The sequence below is a fragment of the Mobula birostris genome, chromosome 29 (assembly GCF_030028105.1).
Source record: "Mobula birostris isolate sMobBir1 chromosome 29, sMobBir1.hap1, whole genome shotgun sequence".
In the NCBI taxonomy this organism is placed as follows: domain Eukaryota; kingdom Metazoa; phylum Chordata; class Chondrichthyes; order Myliobatiformes; family Myliobatidae; genus Mobula; species Mobula birostris.
Window position 1 is genome coordinate 36,917,258 of NC_092398.1, and position 12,970 is coordinate 36,930,227.

The following is a 12,970-nucleotide window of genomic DNA, read 5'->3' on the forward strand; positions in this document are numbered from 1 at the left end:
TATCCCTGTATTTCATCTGCCTTGGTACTCAGCCAGGCATCTTGCATTTTACACAGTTTATTCGGGACTGTCCTGCGAGCACTGGTAAAGGCATTTTTCTTGGCAGCTGATGATGGGTCGTTCTGATGGGCACGATGAAGGTGGTGCTTTTCAACAAGTAGAGCCTGTATCTCCTCGTCGTTCTCATCGAACCAGTCGTGCTGTTTGCGGTTAGAGGGCCCTAGCATCTTCAGTGTAGATGAATGGACAGCATCCCTGAAGCGATCCCAGTCGTCCACAGCACTGCCTGCAAGGCGTAGGTCAGCAAGCTTGGTTTCTAAATCTTCAGCCTGGCCACATTAATTCTCTCCATAGCCTTGCTTCCTTGTGGTCGCCTCTTGGGTCTGATGTGGAGCTTCATTTTGGAGACAATGAGCCTGTGATCTATCCAGCAGTCAGTGCCACACATGGCCTTGGTCACTCTGACATCTTGCCTGTCTTTTCTCCTGACAATGACATAGTGGATAAGATGCCAATGCTCAGAGCGGGGGTGCATCCAGGAGGTCTTGTTACGGGTGGGCAGGCGGAAAGTTGTGCTGGTGATGAGGAGGTCGTGTGCTGCACAGGTCTCCAGTAAGAGTAGGCCGTTACTGTTACACTTGCCCACTCCATGTCTCCCGATGACTCCCTGCCAGGCTGCAGAGTCGCAACCTACTCTTGCACTGAAGTCGCTGAGCAAGATCAGCTTGTTGGTGCTGCTCACTGCTGATAGTAGGGCATCTAGTTCTTCATAGAACCTGTCTTTCGTCTCGTCCGGGTTGGTCACTGTGGGGGCATAGGCGCTGATGAGGGTGGCTTGACTTCTGTTCTGTAGCGGAAGCTGTAGTGTCGTTCACACCCTTGGGGAGACTGGCAAGTTTCCGAACAAGGTGACTCCTGACGGCAAGTCCAACTCCAGCATCATGACGCTTGTCGCTGCCGCGACTGCTCCAGAAAAAAGTGTATCCGCTTCCAGTTTCAGTCAGCTGACCTTCGTTGGCAAGATGAGCCTCACTTAGGGCTGTGTTACGAACCCACAGGTTTCGTTTACTGTGGACAGTCACTTCAAGAGTGCCTAAATGAGGTGGGACGATGATGTTGTTCACTGACTGACTTGCAGCTTGTTTAATTTTAAAACAAGGACACAGACAGTCACGGTCAGAAATCAGTCGAGAGAGAGAGAGTGAGAGAGAGAGGGAGAGAGAGAGAGAGAGTGGGAAGCCAGTAGCTTCAGCTTGTCACAGCTGAGGGCTTGGAACTCTCTTATGTCCAAAAGGGTGGGTTAAACGTCGGCACAGAGTGCATAGCAGAATGTGCGTCTGTCACTTGGTATAATCCAAAGGAGTGGATTTTTCAGGATATCCTGTGGAGACCACTTATGTGTTAACCCTTGCCAGGGGTATGTTGTGTGGTAATCCCTTGAAGATGATGTCCCTGTGACAGGTCACTTTCGGTGATAATTCGTATGTGGATTTGGAACAACACGACGGACAAGATCTACAGCGACTGTTATCTCGTTTTACTATCGTGGAATCTGGGGAATACTTTTGTCTACCTGGGGAATTCGACGTAACCACCTTTTCTCTACATTTCACCCTGGATTACAAATATCTCTCTCCTATCACTTATTGCGTGGATGAACTGAACTTTCCTACTTTATCACCTCAAGACTCTAAGCTTTGTTTCCCCAAGCTTAACTTCGTTTGGGAGCTATATTTACACACATATATACACATAACACTGTTAATATTTGTTTATCTTGGTTAAGTTACGATATTATAAGTAGATGTGGTTTATTTCTAAAACGTTACAGTTTGTAACAACTGCAATGTCAATGTTGTATCTTGCAAGCTCTCTGGCAACTAAGGCTGTTCTTCTCTCTGGTCTGTTTGCTGTAGGGTTGTCCAATAGTGTGCGCACATTCCAAGTGCCAATGGTGAGCGGTGTGACCTTGCGTGTTGTTGTGTTTGTTCGACCGCCAAGATGGGATCCCCGCCAGCCGCGGTAAACTGGCAAGGGTGTAATAAAGCAGGCAATGTTTAGGGCACCTTTTCTAGCCCCTTCCTCATACTACGGAGGTGAGCAGTGGGTTCCTTAAAGAAGGCTGCTCAGTCGCCCAGATAGACGCTGAGTTTCACTGCTGCTTCGATCAGTGAAAAACGACCATTAGTCCTGAGCCACCTGTGTGCAGGTCCGTGACTACAGCTCCCAGTGTATTCACACCTGCTGCTTCGTCGCTCGCCCATCGCCACAGGACTCCAAAGGTTGAGGGTGATGATAATGATGATGATGGTGTGGAGAGTAGTGTGTGATTTGGATTTAAGTGAGGGAGAGTTGTACAGCGTCAACCTCACTCTCTCTTCCCAATTCCCACCTGATCCAGTGGCAAGACAGAGTCGAGATGGCTGGAGATGGGACTAGGCGCAGTGGATGTCCAGGACGTCTTCTGTGTCTTGTCCTGCTCTACACGTTCCACGACGCTTGCAGAGACCACCTTCTTGACCGTTGGACCATCCATTGGTCTCATCCGCTCAATCCACCGGAGTCTGTCTTCACATGCTGGGATAGACAACTCCCTATCTCACCGAGGGTTTGAGACCCGTCGGCTACCCTCACCTGGTTTAGCCGGCTTGTGGAGGCCGTTGCCTGCAGTGTGGCCGCTGTCACATGCAAACAGCTCCGGGGAGCCACAGGTGAGAGCTGAGTGCCAGGTGGGGACCAAAGGTGGACTAACTGCCTTGAAAAGGATGCGACATGTTCCCCCACCAGAGGTGCTGCCCCTCCCTGACACCGCATACATCCCTGCCATAAAAATAAACACTGCAGAAAGTACATTGGATAACCATTAGTCCAAAGAGTGAAGCAACAATAACAGGTGAATTAATACACATCTCAAGATGTACATTAACTTTTAAACCCCAGTTCCAAGCTTTATTCCAGAAGGGTTGGATTCTACAAAACATCACTAGCTAAACCCATAACGTCTGTTATAGTCTTGGATATGTCATCTCATTGTTAAATAATAGCTTTATTATTGTCAATAATTATCCAACTCTGCCATAAAATAAAATGGATGAAAGAGCAGTAGACACATATCTAGGTGAGACCTCAGCAGTATCATTGATACTATCTCTATCTCCGCTTGAATAGGTAGTATCACAAAAGGTTTGGGTAATACCTTCCCAGTCAAAACTAAATATCTCATAACATTAAAAACCACAAATTACAACTTAAAGGTCCCTTCTTGTCAATGTGCTTGAAGCAACAATGTAATAAGTATTATTCACCAAGCAAATTTCAGGAATGTCCTGTTAATGAATCGGAATCAGGTTTATTATCACCGGCATGTGATGTGAAGTTTGTTAACTTAGCAGTAAATTTGTTAACTGCTGTTCAATTCAATACATAATCTAGCAGAGAGAGAAAAAATAATAAATAAAATAAAACATAATAATAAATGAACAGGTAAATCAATTACATAAATCGATTTTTAAAAAAATGTGCAAAAACAGAAATACTATCTATTAAACAAAGTGAGATAGTGTCCAAAGCTTCAATGCCCATTTAGGAATCGGGTGGCAGAGGGGAGGAAGCTGTTCTTGAATCGCTGAGTGTGTGCCTTCAGGCTTCTGTATCTCCTACCTGATGGTAACAGTGAGAAGAGGGCATGCCCAGGCCCTTAATAATGGACGCCGCCTTTCTGAGACACCACTCCCTAAAGATGTCCTGGGTACTTTGTAGGCTAATGCCCAAGATGGATCTGACTAGATTTACAACCTTCTGCAGCTTCTTTCGGTCCTGTGCAGTAGCCCCCCCATACCAGACAGTGATGCAGCCTGTCAGAATGCTCTCCACGGTACAACTATAGAAGTTTTTGAGTTTATTTGTTGACATGCCAAATCTTTTCAAACTCCTAATAAAATGTAGCTGCTGTCTTGCCTTCTTTATGACTACATCAATATGTTGGGACCAGGTTAGATCCTCAGAGATCTTGACACCCAGGAAAATACAGGGAGAGTAGGTAGGGAGTAATCATAAGAAACAGTCCCACAATCTGTTAACCCATTCCTAATTAAATCCTCTGGACAAACCCAATGTTCTCCTTTTAGATGACAAAAACCAAATTCACTCCCTTGTAGATCCCATATTTATCACACAAAGGACTAGCAACAGTTGGCATTGTGATGGTTGTGGCATCAATTGTCCTTATTCACATCATAGAAAAGGTACATATAGAGCTCCAGACTCACTGGGATTGAGTTTCCTGGGGCACATGATAATCCATGTCCTTGTTTCTGATTTGTGTTCACATCAACAATACCATTACATTCACAATAAAGTTGTACTCAAATTACAAGTCCTTGTTTCCCCTGAAACAGAGCCCAAAAAGAAACACAGCTTCCCACTCTTATCCTTCCACTCCCATCTTTTCCCCATATTACTGTTATTCACCCACAAATGTCAACAGACTCTAGTCCCATTTCCTTTGCACAATCTCACTTCAGTTCTTCAGAAATTTGTTCATAGTGCATGCAACCTTCAACAGATCTTTCGACCATTATGAAGCCAATCATTTCTGAACAGCAACGTGTTTTAGTTACTTCTGTGTTTAATCCATTGATAGATTATCTCTCTTGCCTTGTTCACAACACCTGTCCAGACTGCAGTCAAGTGAGGAATCAGAGGCAACTTGACAACACCATAGCCCCAGAAACAAATTCATTTGTATCACAGCTTTGGATTGTGAGGTCCTCCTTCACTACCACATTTACTGCTAGCTGAGACAATGTTTGTCCTCCAACAGCCAGATCTAAAATCACCTTCCCAATTGTGACATTGGGATTTTTTCAAAGGCATTATTTCCACCCCGTGGTATAACTTTGTTGCTGCTGCTATACAATATGTCTGTCTCTCCATTGCAGATTGTAAGAAAAAATGATTATTCACAGACAATATAGACAATGATAAATTTCCATAGGTACTGATAACATAATTCGTAAGTTGTGTCTCATGACATTTACCCACATTGTGAACCTTTTCACTCTACTTGCCCCCTGTACAGTGTTCTCCTGTGTACAGTTAATAATGTTCAAAGCATCCTTTGGAAAACACTTGGCTATAACCACCTCAACAGATATATTCACATGAATGTTATCCACAGGACTTCTCTTCCCATCCTATACATATGAGCAGCCATTTACAACAAAAAAAGCTTTTCTTTTGTGTCTTGTTCTTGGAGATTGGTTCCTGATCTCCTTTCACCTCCCTCTAATCCAATATTTAAGTTGAACCTCACTTGCAATTTACATGGCAAAATACTGATCACTTCAAAAGTATTTTCCAAGGAATCTGAAGCTCAAAACCAATATGTCAGAAGTCTTGAACAATATCTTTTATGTCCTGTAAAAGAAAGCAGTCTTGTTAGTAAAACAACTTTTAGGGTCGTTCCCAAATACTCCAATCTTCCCAGAATTGTTCATTTCAAATTCCCAATTTAACTATCCACTAATGAGCAATTTCCCTGAATGCCAATTTTCCCTCAGAAATGTGGGCATCTCATATCTGGAATAGAGGTGCATAAATTTCCATCTCAACCAAGATTACACATGGCCAGTGTGGAATCCAGGTTCCTCTAAATTCAATTCCACGGAAAACAAATAACAAAACAAACTGAAAACACAGACAAGACAAAATACAAAAGTCCATGCTTGCACTGTTCTTCCTTCAGAACCTTCTGCAAGTAATCTTCAAAACCTAGAACAAACAGTTAATTCCCACCATGAAAACCTTTTACATATTTTCTAAAAAATCAAGGAAAAGGAAAAAAAGGAGCTTGTTGGGGGCCCTGACACTTTACCACATTGATGGAACCTCTAGAGCACAGCCTTTTAGAGCAACCTTTGTATTCTCTCAGACACACACACTCTCAAACGAACTAACACAAGGCCACATTTTACGCAATTAGAACATATAAACCATTCACACTTTAAACCATAACAGAAAATCTCTAGTTCCTGAGGGTTAAACCATTGCCAGAATATTCAGTATCAATCCAAAAACATTGAGGAAATGCATTACTCTGAGACTTTAAAAAAAAAGTTGCTGTAAGTTATTCATCGTGCACAAGTAAACAACATTCAAGATTAAAGCATGGCACCCCGTCATCAACCAAAATTCCAGCATATTTGGACCTTTCTGCAACTCCCATCTCTGGTCTGTGTTAGGATTCGGTTTGACTGAACTGTTTGCTGTACAGTTCCGGGCATGATGACCCACATTTTCTCGAAGGGAAAACATTTTAGCTGCCTCTGGACTATTCCTGGTTAAAATCTAGCTCCCACACTTCCTTCTCCCATGCTGTAATCATTTTCCTGAGTGCTCAAGCCTCAGTGTGTGTAGGATCACTGGGAACAAACAGTTCTAACACTCTTTTGCTCTGCTCAGTAGTGTGCGATAACAAGGTCCTCAGCCAGTTATTACTCGGTCACTGAGTCAAATTTCGCCTATCCAAAGAAGGACCATAAACACCACAATCTGGTCACCACAAGTTCAGAGGGGCGCTCCCCTTTGTACTGTCTGCACCTGTGCAAAGCCTCCATCAGGTTACCTCGACTGGCTCCTGCAGCTTCTAATCTAGCTTCCTGCAAATCACCCAGTGTCCCCTGACCTTAGGCCTGGTCCCCTGGCAGGGCTGAGTGTTACACTATAGTTAAACACAGAAGAGTTAACCTCTGTTCCTTTGCTTCATCTGAACCATGAATTATCCTATGCTGTTGAATGCACTGGAAAAGTTCCCGAGGATCGTCTCCCAGTCCACACTTTGGTGTATTCGCAGCTATAACAATCAATTGGGCCACATGCAAAGGGGTAGAATACTGTGTCACAACCGGTGCCCCTGCTGTGGTGTTTTCTGCACTCTCTCTGTTACCACAGGCACCATTTGGGGCAGCGGGTATTGAGGTTTCCACTCCCTCCACTCCATGAGGCGGAAAGCCACTTCCCCAATCATCCTCACTGTTGTAGTGTGTCGCCTCATACGCTGAATCACCCTCATCTATATCACCATCACTGTCAGCCCTCCCAGCAGATACACATCTCATTCCTCTCTGAGCTGCATCAATTTAAATCACCCCAATCTATATCACCGTCACGATCAGCCCTCCCACCAAATGAACATCTCATTCCTCTCTGAGCTGAGAGTTGACTTTGCAGCTTTATGATTTGTTTTAAACACTTGGTGTGGTCGGCGATGCCTTTGTTCTCAGCTGCCGACTTCTGTACGGAATTCGTAGCAGTTGGTAAATCCTGACACTGACTTTTCCATTTCTCTACTTCTGTACTGGCCTTTTTATAGTCTTTTTCCCGTTCTTCCTTCTCTTTCGTTAAGCATTCACACTGAGACGTGAATCAAATTTGCCTGACCTCGCGCTCTCAAATTTCATTTTCTTTTCCCTCCATCTCCAGCTCTTCCCTACACTTACACATCTCCTCTGTCAGTTCCTGGTTTTCTCTCTCCACGTCAGTTAGATCTAGCCGCATACATCCCATTATAACGGTGTTTTGAATCTCTTGTAATGTATTTGATTTCTCTTCACTAACTCCTTTCCACAATGCATCCCCCAAGGTTCCTGTAGAGAAATGGAAAAGTCAGTGTCAGGATTTATGGACTACTATGAATATCGTACAGAAATTGGCAGCGGGAACCCTCCACTCTCAATCTTTTCTACCCATGCCTCATAGTCAAGCCATTTTCTTAATAAATATTTAAGAAAATGATCCCTCCAGTCATCCAAACTTCCTGGGTTCTTCTCGTGCTCTCCTTTTCCCATTTTAATATCCTAACCTTGTGGGTGGTGCCAGATCTCTTTTTTTGCTTCGAGCACACCCTGGGACGCCAAAATATGTTTACCGTTTGTCAACAGAATGAGCTGAGAATTGCAGGAAGGTAGTGACTTTGGGAAGCTAGAAAGATTTACTTTACATCAGTCAGACTGTTGACCGTTCGGAAGTTCACTACACAACTCGTAATTAATCGAAGCTCACACTTCATTCTCTGTACAAAGAACAACGTAACTGTGTTGACCCCAGGCCAACAGCTTAGAACATGAACTCTGCTGCTCCCTCTGTACCAGTTCTCACACAGACAACTTCTCCAATTTATAACACCGAAATAAAGGATCTCTGTTGACCAAATAATCTAACCTTTCTTCATCCAGACCCTAGCATGGGGGTTCTTCCTTGCGATGGTGGGTCTCTTGAGAGTTATCGCTGGTAATACACTTGAAGAGTCCACTTTTATCTTGTTAAGCAGCTTCACGGGAGGCATCGTTCTGAAAATCAAAATAAGTGATATCCACTGCCTCTCCTCTGTCCATCTTGTTTGTTATTTTCCTCAAAGAATTCTAATAGATTTGTCAGGCTAGATTTCCCTTTACAGAAACCATTCTGACTTTGACTTATTTTATCATTATTCTCCAAGTACCCCGAAACCTTTTCCTTAATAATAGACTCCAACACTTCCCCACCCACTGAACTGGTCTATAATTTCCACATTTTTGCCTTCCTCCCCTCTTAAAGAATGGAGTGACTTTTGAGATTTCCCATTCCTCTGAAACCATGCCAGAATCAAGTGAACCTTGAAAGATCATGACCAGTGCATCCGCTATCTCGTCAGAAACCTCTCTCAGGACTCTGGGATGTAACCTATCTGACCTTTCAGCTTTCCCTTTGTAATAGCACTGGCACTCACTCCTGCTTCCTGATACTGTACTCACGGACCTCTCATGGACACTGCTAGTGTCTTCCACAGTGAACAATGAAGCAAAGTATCAAGTTCACCTGACATTTCTTTGTCTCATATTACTATCTCACCAGCATTGTTTTCCAGTGGTGCAATATCAGCCCTCACCTCCCTTTTTTATTCTTGTTAGATCAAGTTCTTTTCTTCCTTTTTTTTTCTCTCTCCCCCTCTCTCGCTCTCTCTTTCTCTCTCTCTTTCTCTCTCTATCTATTTCTCTCTCTCTCACTCCCTCTACCTCTCCTTCTCCCTCTCCCTCTCTCTCACTTCCCTCCACCATGATTCCCCTCTCCCGAACCCCTGAACTCGTGCTCAGTATTGTGTTCAGTTCCAGTTGCCTTACCAGAAGAAGGATGTAATCGTTCTCCCCGTCACTCTCGACACTTTTCAGAGACTGAACCCTCATCTCAACCTCATTCCCTTCTCTGTTCCAGGCCCGGTCCCTGTCCGGCTGGTGAATGGGAACAACGTGTGCTCTGGGAGAGTCGAGGTCTATCATAACTCTGCCTGGGGCACCGTCTGTGGCAGGAGCTGGAATAGGAGTGAGGCGGACGTGGTCTGCAGGGTGTTGAACTGTGGGACGTCTGAGTCGGTAACAACAGATGCCTCTTACGGAGAGGGCACTGGGAAGATCTGGCTGGATGGGGTGAAGTGTAACGGGACAGAGCCTGCTCTCGACCAGTGCGCTGCCAGCCCATGGGGGGCGAATGACTGCTCCCACGCAGAGGACGCTGGAGTCTCCTGCACAGGTGAGTGTGGGTGAGCAGTGAGGGTGAGTGTGTTTCTGCTTTGATCCGGGTTTGTTTCCTTAAAATTTTGTTGTTTAATGTGCTTACGGAGAAAATGTTTGAAAACAGTGTGAAAATTGTTGAAGTTGAGAATACATGGAATGTGGTGAAAGGACACAGCAGATTTTACATCATTCAGACTCTTGGACAGAAGTGCTTCTCTTTTTCTCTCTATCCTCTCTCTCTCTCTATCCTTCTATCTTGCTCTTTCCCTCTCTCCTCTCCCTTCTCTCTCTCTCTTCTACTTTACCTCAATCCTCTCTCCCACTCACTCTCTCATCCCCCCACCCCTCTCTCTACCCCCTCTCCCTACCCTCCCCACTCTCTCTCTGTCTCTCTCAACCACCCCGTCTCTCTACCCCTCCTTCCCCTCGCTCTCCCTTCTCTCTCCCCCTCTATCTCCATCACTTTCTATTTCGCCTTCTCTCCTTATCTCCCTCCCTCTCTATCTCCTTCACTGTCTCTCTCTCCCCCTTCTCTCTCTCTCTCTCCCCATCTTTCTGTCTCTCTGCCACACTCTCTACCTCTGTATTCAAAGGTTCAATTTAATGTCAGAGAAATGTATACAATATACATCCTGAAATGCTTTTTCTTCACAAACATCCACGAAAACAGAGAATTGCCCTAAAGAATGAACGACAGTTAAATGTGAAAACCCCAAGGTCCCCCTCAGCTCCCCCCTCGCGCGTGTTAGCGGAGCGAGCAACGATCCCCCCTCCCCCCACCGGCAAAAAAAAACAAACATGAGCTCCACACCGAGCACTCAAGTGAGAGCAGAGCAATAGCAAAGAAACAGACCCGCAGTTACCCCAAAGATTTTACTTTTCATCGGGCATTTGACAAACCACAGGCTCTCTCTCTCCCAAATGAGGGAGAGGGAGCTGTCTCCATTTTCCCAGTGAGCGGGGGGACATAACATAACAAACAACTCGCTCGTTTATGATGTTAAAAAGTCCTTTTCGAGCTCTGTGCCTGCAGATCGCAAAGATCCCTGGCCTTCGAACACACAGCAGCAGTGGATTTTCCGGCTCCCCCAACGACATACGGGTCTCCGGCCGTGATACCGACCCTCAATCTGCCCGTCTCCAAATCACCGAGATCTTAGGCTTCCAAATAGGAACTGGACTCTCAGGCCAAACCCTTGGCATGCTGAATGACGACTAGTCCTGAAACCCCGAGAAAGAGTCCCATTCCCACAAAAAACCAAAGTCAGTGTGTAATTCCAGGTCAGGATCTTCAAAAGAACACTGAAAGGGAAAAATAAAGATATTAAAGATGGAAATAGAGCTGTTTCCGAAGATGCAAGGAAAGGAGTCGCTGTTTACCGCCATCTTAACTCCACCTCCATCTCTCTATCTCCTCCGCTCTCTATCTCGCTTCTCTCTCTGTCTTCCTCCCCTATATTTCTTCTCACCCTCTTTCTCTGTATCCCTCTCCCTCCCTTCCTCCCTCTCCCTCTCTCTATCTATCTCTATCTCTCTCTCCCCCCCCACTATCCCATTTCTTCTCCTCTTTCCCCTTCCCCCCCCCAACTTCTCTGTCTCACACCTCTAATTCTCTGCCCATCCGCGTCAATTGGTTTATTGATCATTACAGGATGTCTCTCTGGCGCTCTCCACTCCCTCCCCTCTCCTTTCCCCTTCTCCAACCATGACTCCCCCTTGCCTGCCTCCTTCCCACTCTGGAGACCCATATCAGAGTCAGGTCTATCATCACTCACATGTGCCCAAGACTTTAGCACAGTCCTGTTTTTGCCAACCTGCAGCAGAGAGCAACTGCAGAAGTTTTGAGGCCATGATCACCCAGTGTCAGCTGCAGTGGCTGGGGCACGTGATAAGGATGCCCCATGTTGGCTACCCCGCAGAGTGTTATACGGCCAGCTACATCATGGTCGACGCTCGGCTGGAGGGCCGAAGAAACGCTATAAGGATCAGATGAAGAATGCTTTAAGGAAGTGCAAGATCAGACCCGAGGACCTGGAGGAGGTTGCTGCTGACCGTACCACTTGGCCACAGCTGTGTTAGGGACAGGGTTTGTATTCTGGAGATGGAAAGAACAACCAGAAGGCAGCAGAAGAGAGCCAGGAGAAATGCAGCCATGGTTGTCACCACTACCACATATACATGTCCTACCTGCAATAGAGCTTGTGGGTCCAGGATAGGACTGTGACATCAAAGATCTCACTGTTAAAGGAATGGACGTCGTCATCGGATTTTGATGGACAACTGAAGAGAGAAGAAGAAGAGAGAGAGCAGTAGAGAGCAAGTTGGTAAACCTGGCAGAAGCAAAGGATGTTGGTAATGGAGAGGGTGGAGTGCTGTGGGACGGCTCTGGCACAGGAGGCAGAGAAGGAGTGCCATGGGCAGTGGGTGGGTCTCTCTGGTGCTTCCCGCTCACTCCCTTCTTCCATTCCCTTTTCCCACCATGATTCCCCTCTCCCGAACCCCTGAACTCGTGTTCAGTTCCAGTTGCCTTATCAGAAGAAGGATGTGGAAGTACAGTGTAATCGTTCTCCCCATCACTCTTGACACATTTCAAAGACTGAACCCTCATCTCAACCTCATTCCCTTCTCTGTTCTAGGCCCGGTCCCCGTCCGGCTGGTGAACGGGAACAACATGTGCTCTGGGAGAGTCGAGGTCTATCATAACTCTACCTGGGGCACCGTCTGTGGCAGGAGCTGGAATACAATTGCGGCGGACGTGGTCTGCAGGGTGTTGAACTGTGGGACGTCTGAGTCGGTAACAACAGATGCCTCCTATGGAGAGGGCACTGGGAAGATCTGGCTGGATGGGGTGAAGTGTAACGGGACAGAGCCTGCTCTCGACCAGTGCGCTGCCAGCCCATGGGGGGTGAATAACTGCTCCCACACAGAGGACGCTGGAGTCTCCTGCACAGGTGAGTGTGGGTGCTGATCGGGTGAGTGTGTTTCTGCTTTGATGCGGGTTTGTTTCCTTAAAATTTTGTCGTTTAATGTACTTAGGGAGAAAATGTTTGAAGACAATGTGAAAATGGTTGAAGTTGTGATTAAATGGAAGATGGTGAAAGGACACAGCAGACTTTACATCATTCCCGGGATGGCAGGACTGTCATATGTTGAAAGATTGGAGCGACTGGGGTTTTATACACTGGAATTTAGAAGGATAAGAGGGGATCTGATTGAAACATATAAGATTATTAAGGGATTGGACACACCAGAGGCAGGAAACATGCTTCCAATGTTGGGGGAGTCCAGAACCAGAGGCCACAGTTTAAGAATAAGGGGTAGACAATTTAGAACGGAGTTGAGGAAAAACTTTTTCACACAGATGGTTGTGGTTCTGTGGAATTCTCTGCCTCAGAAGGCAGTGGAGGCCAATCCTCTGGATT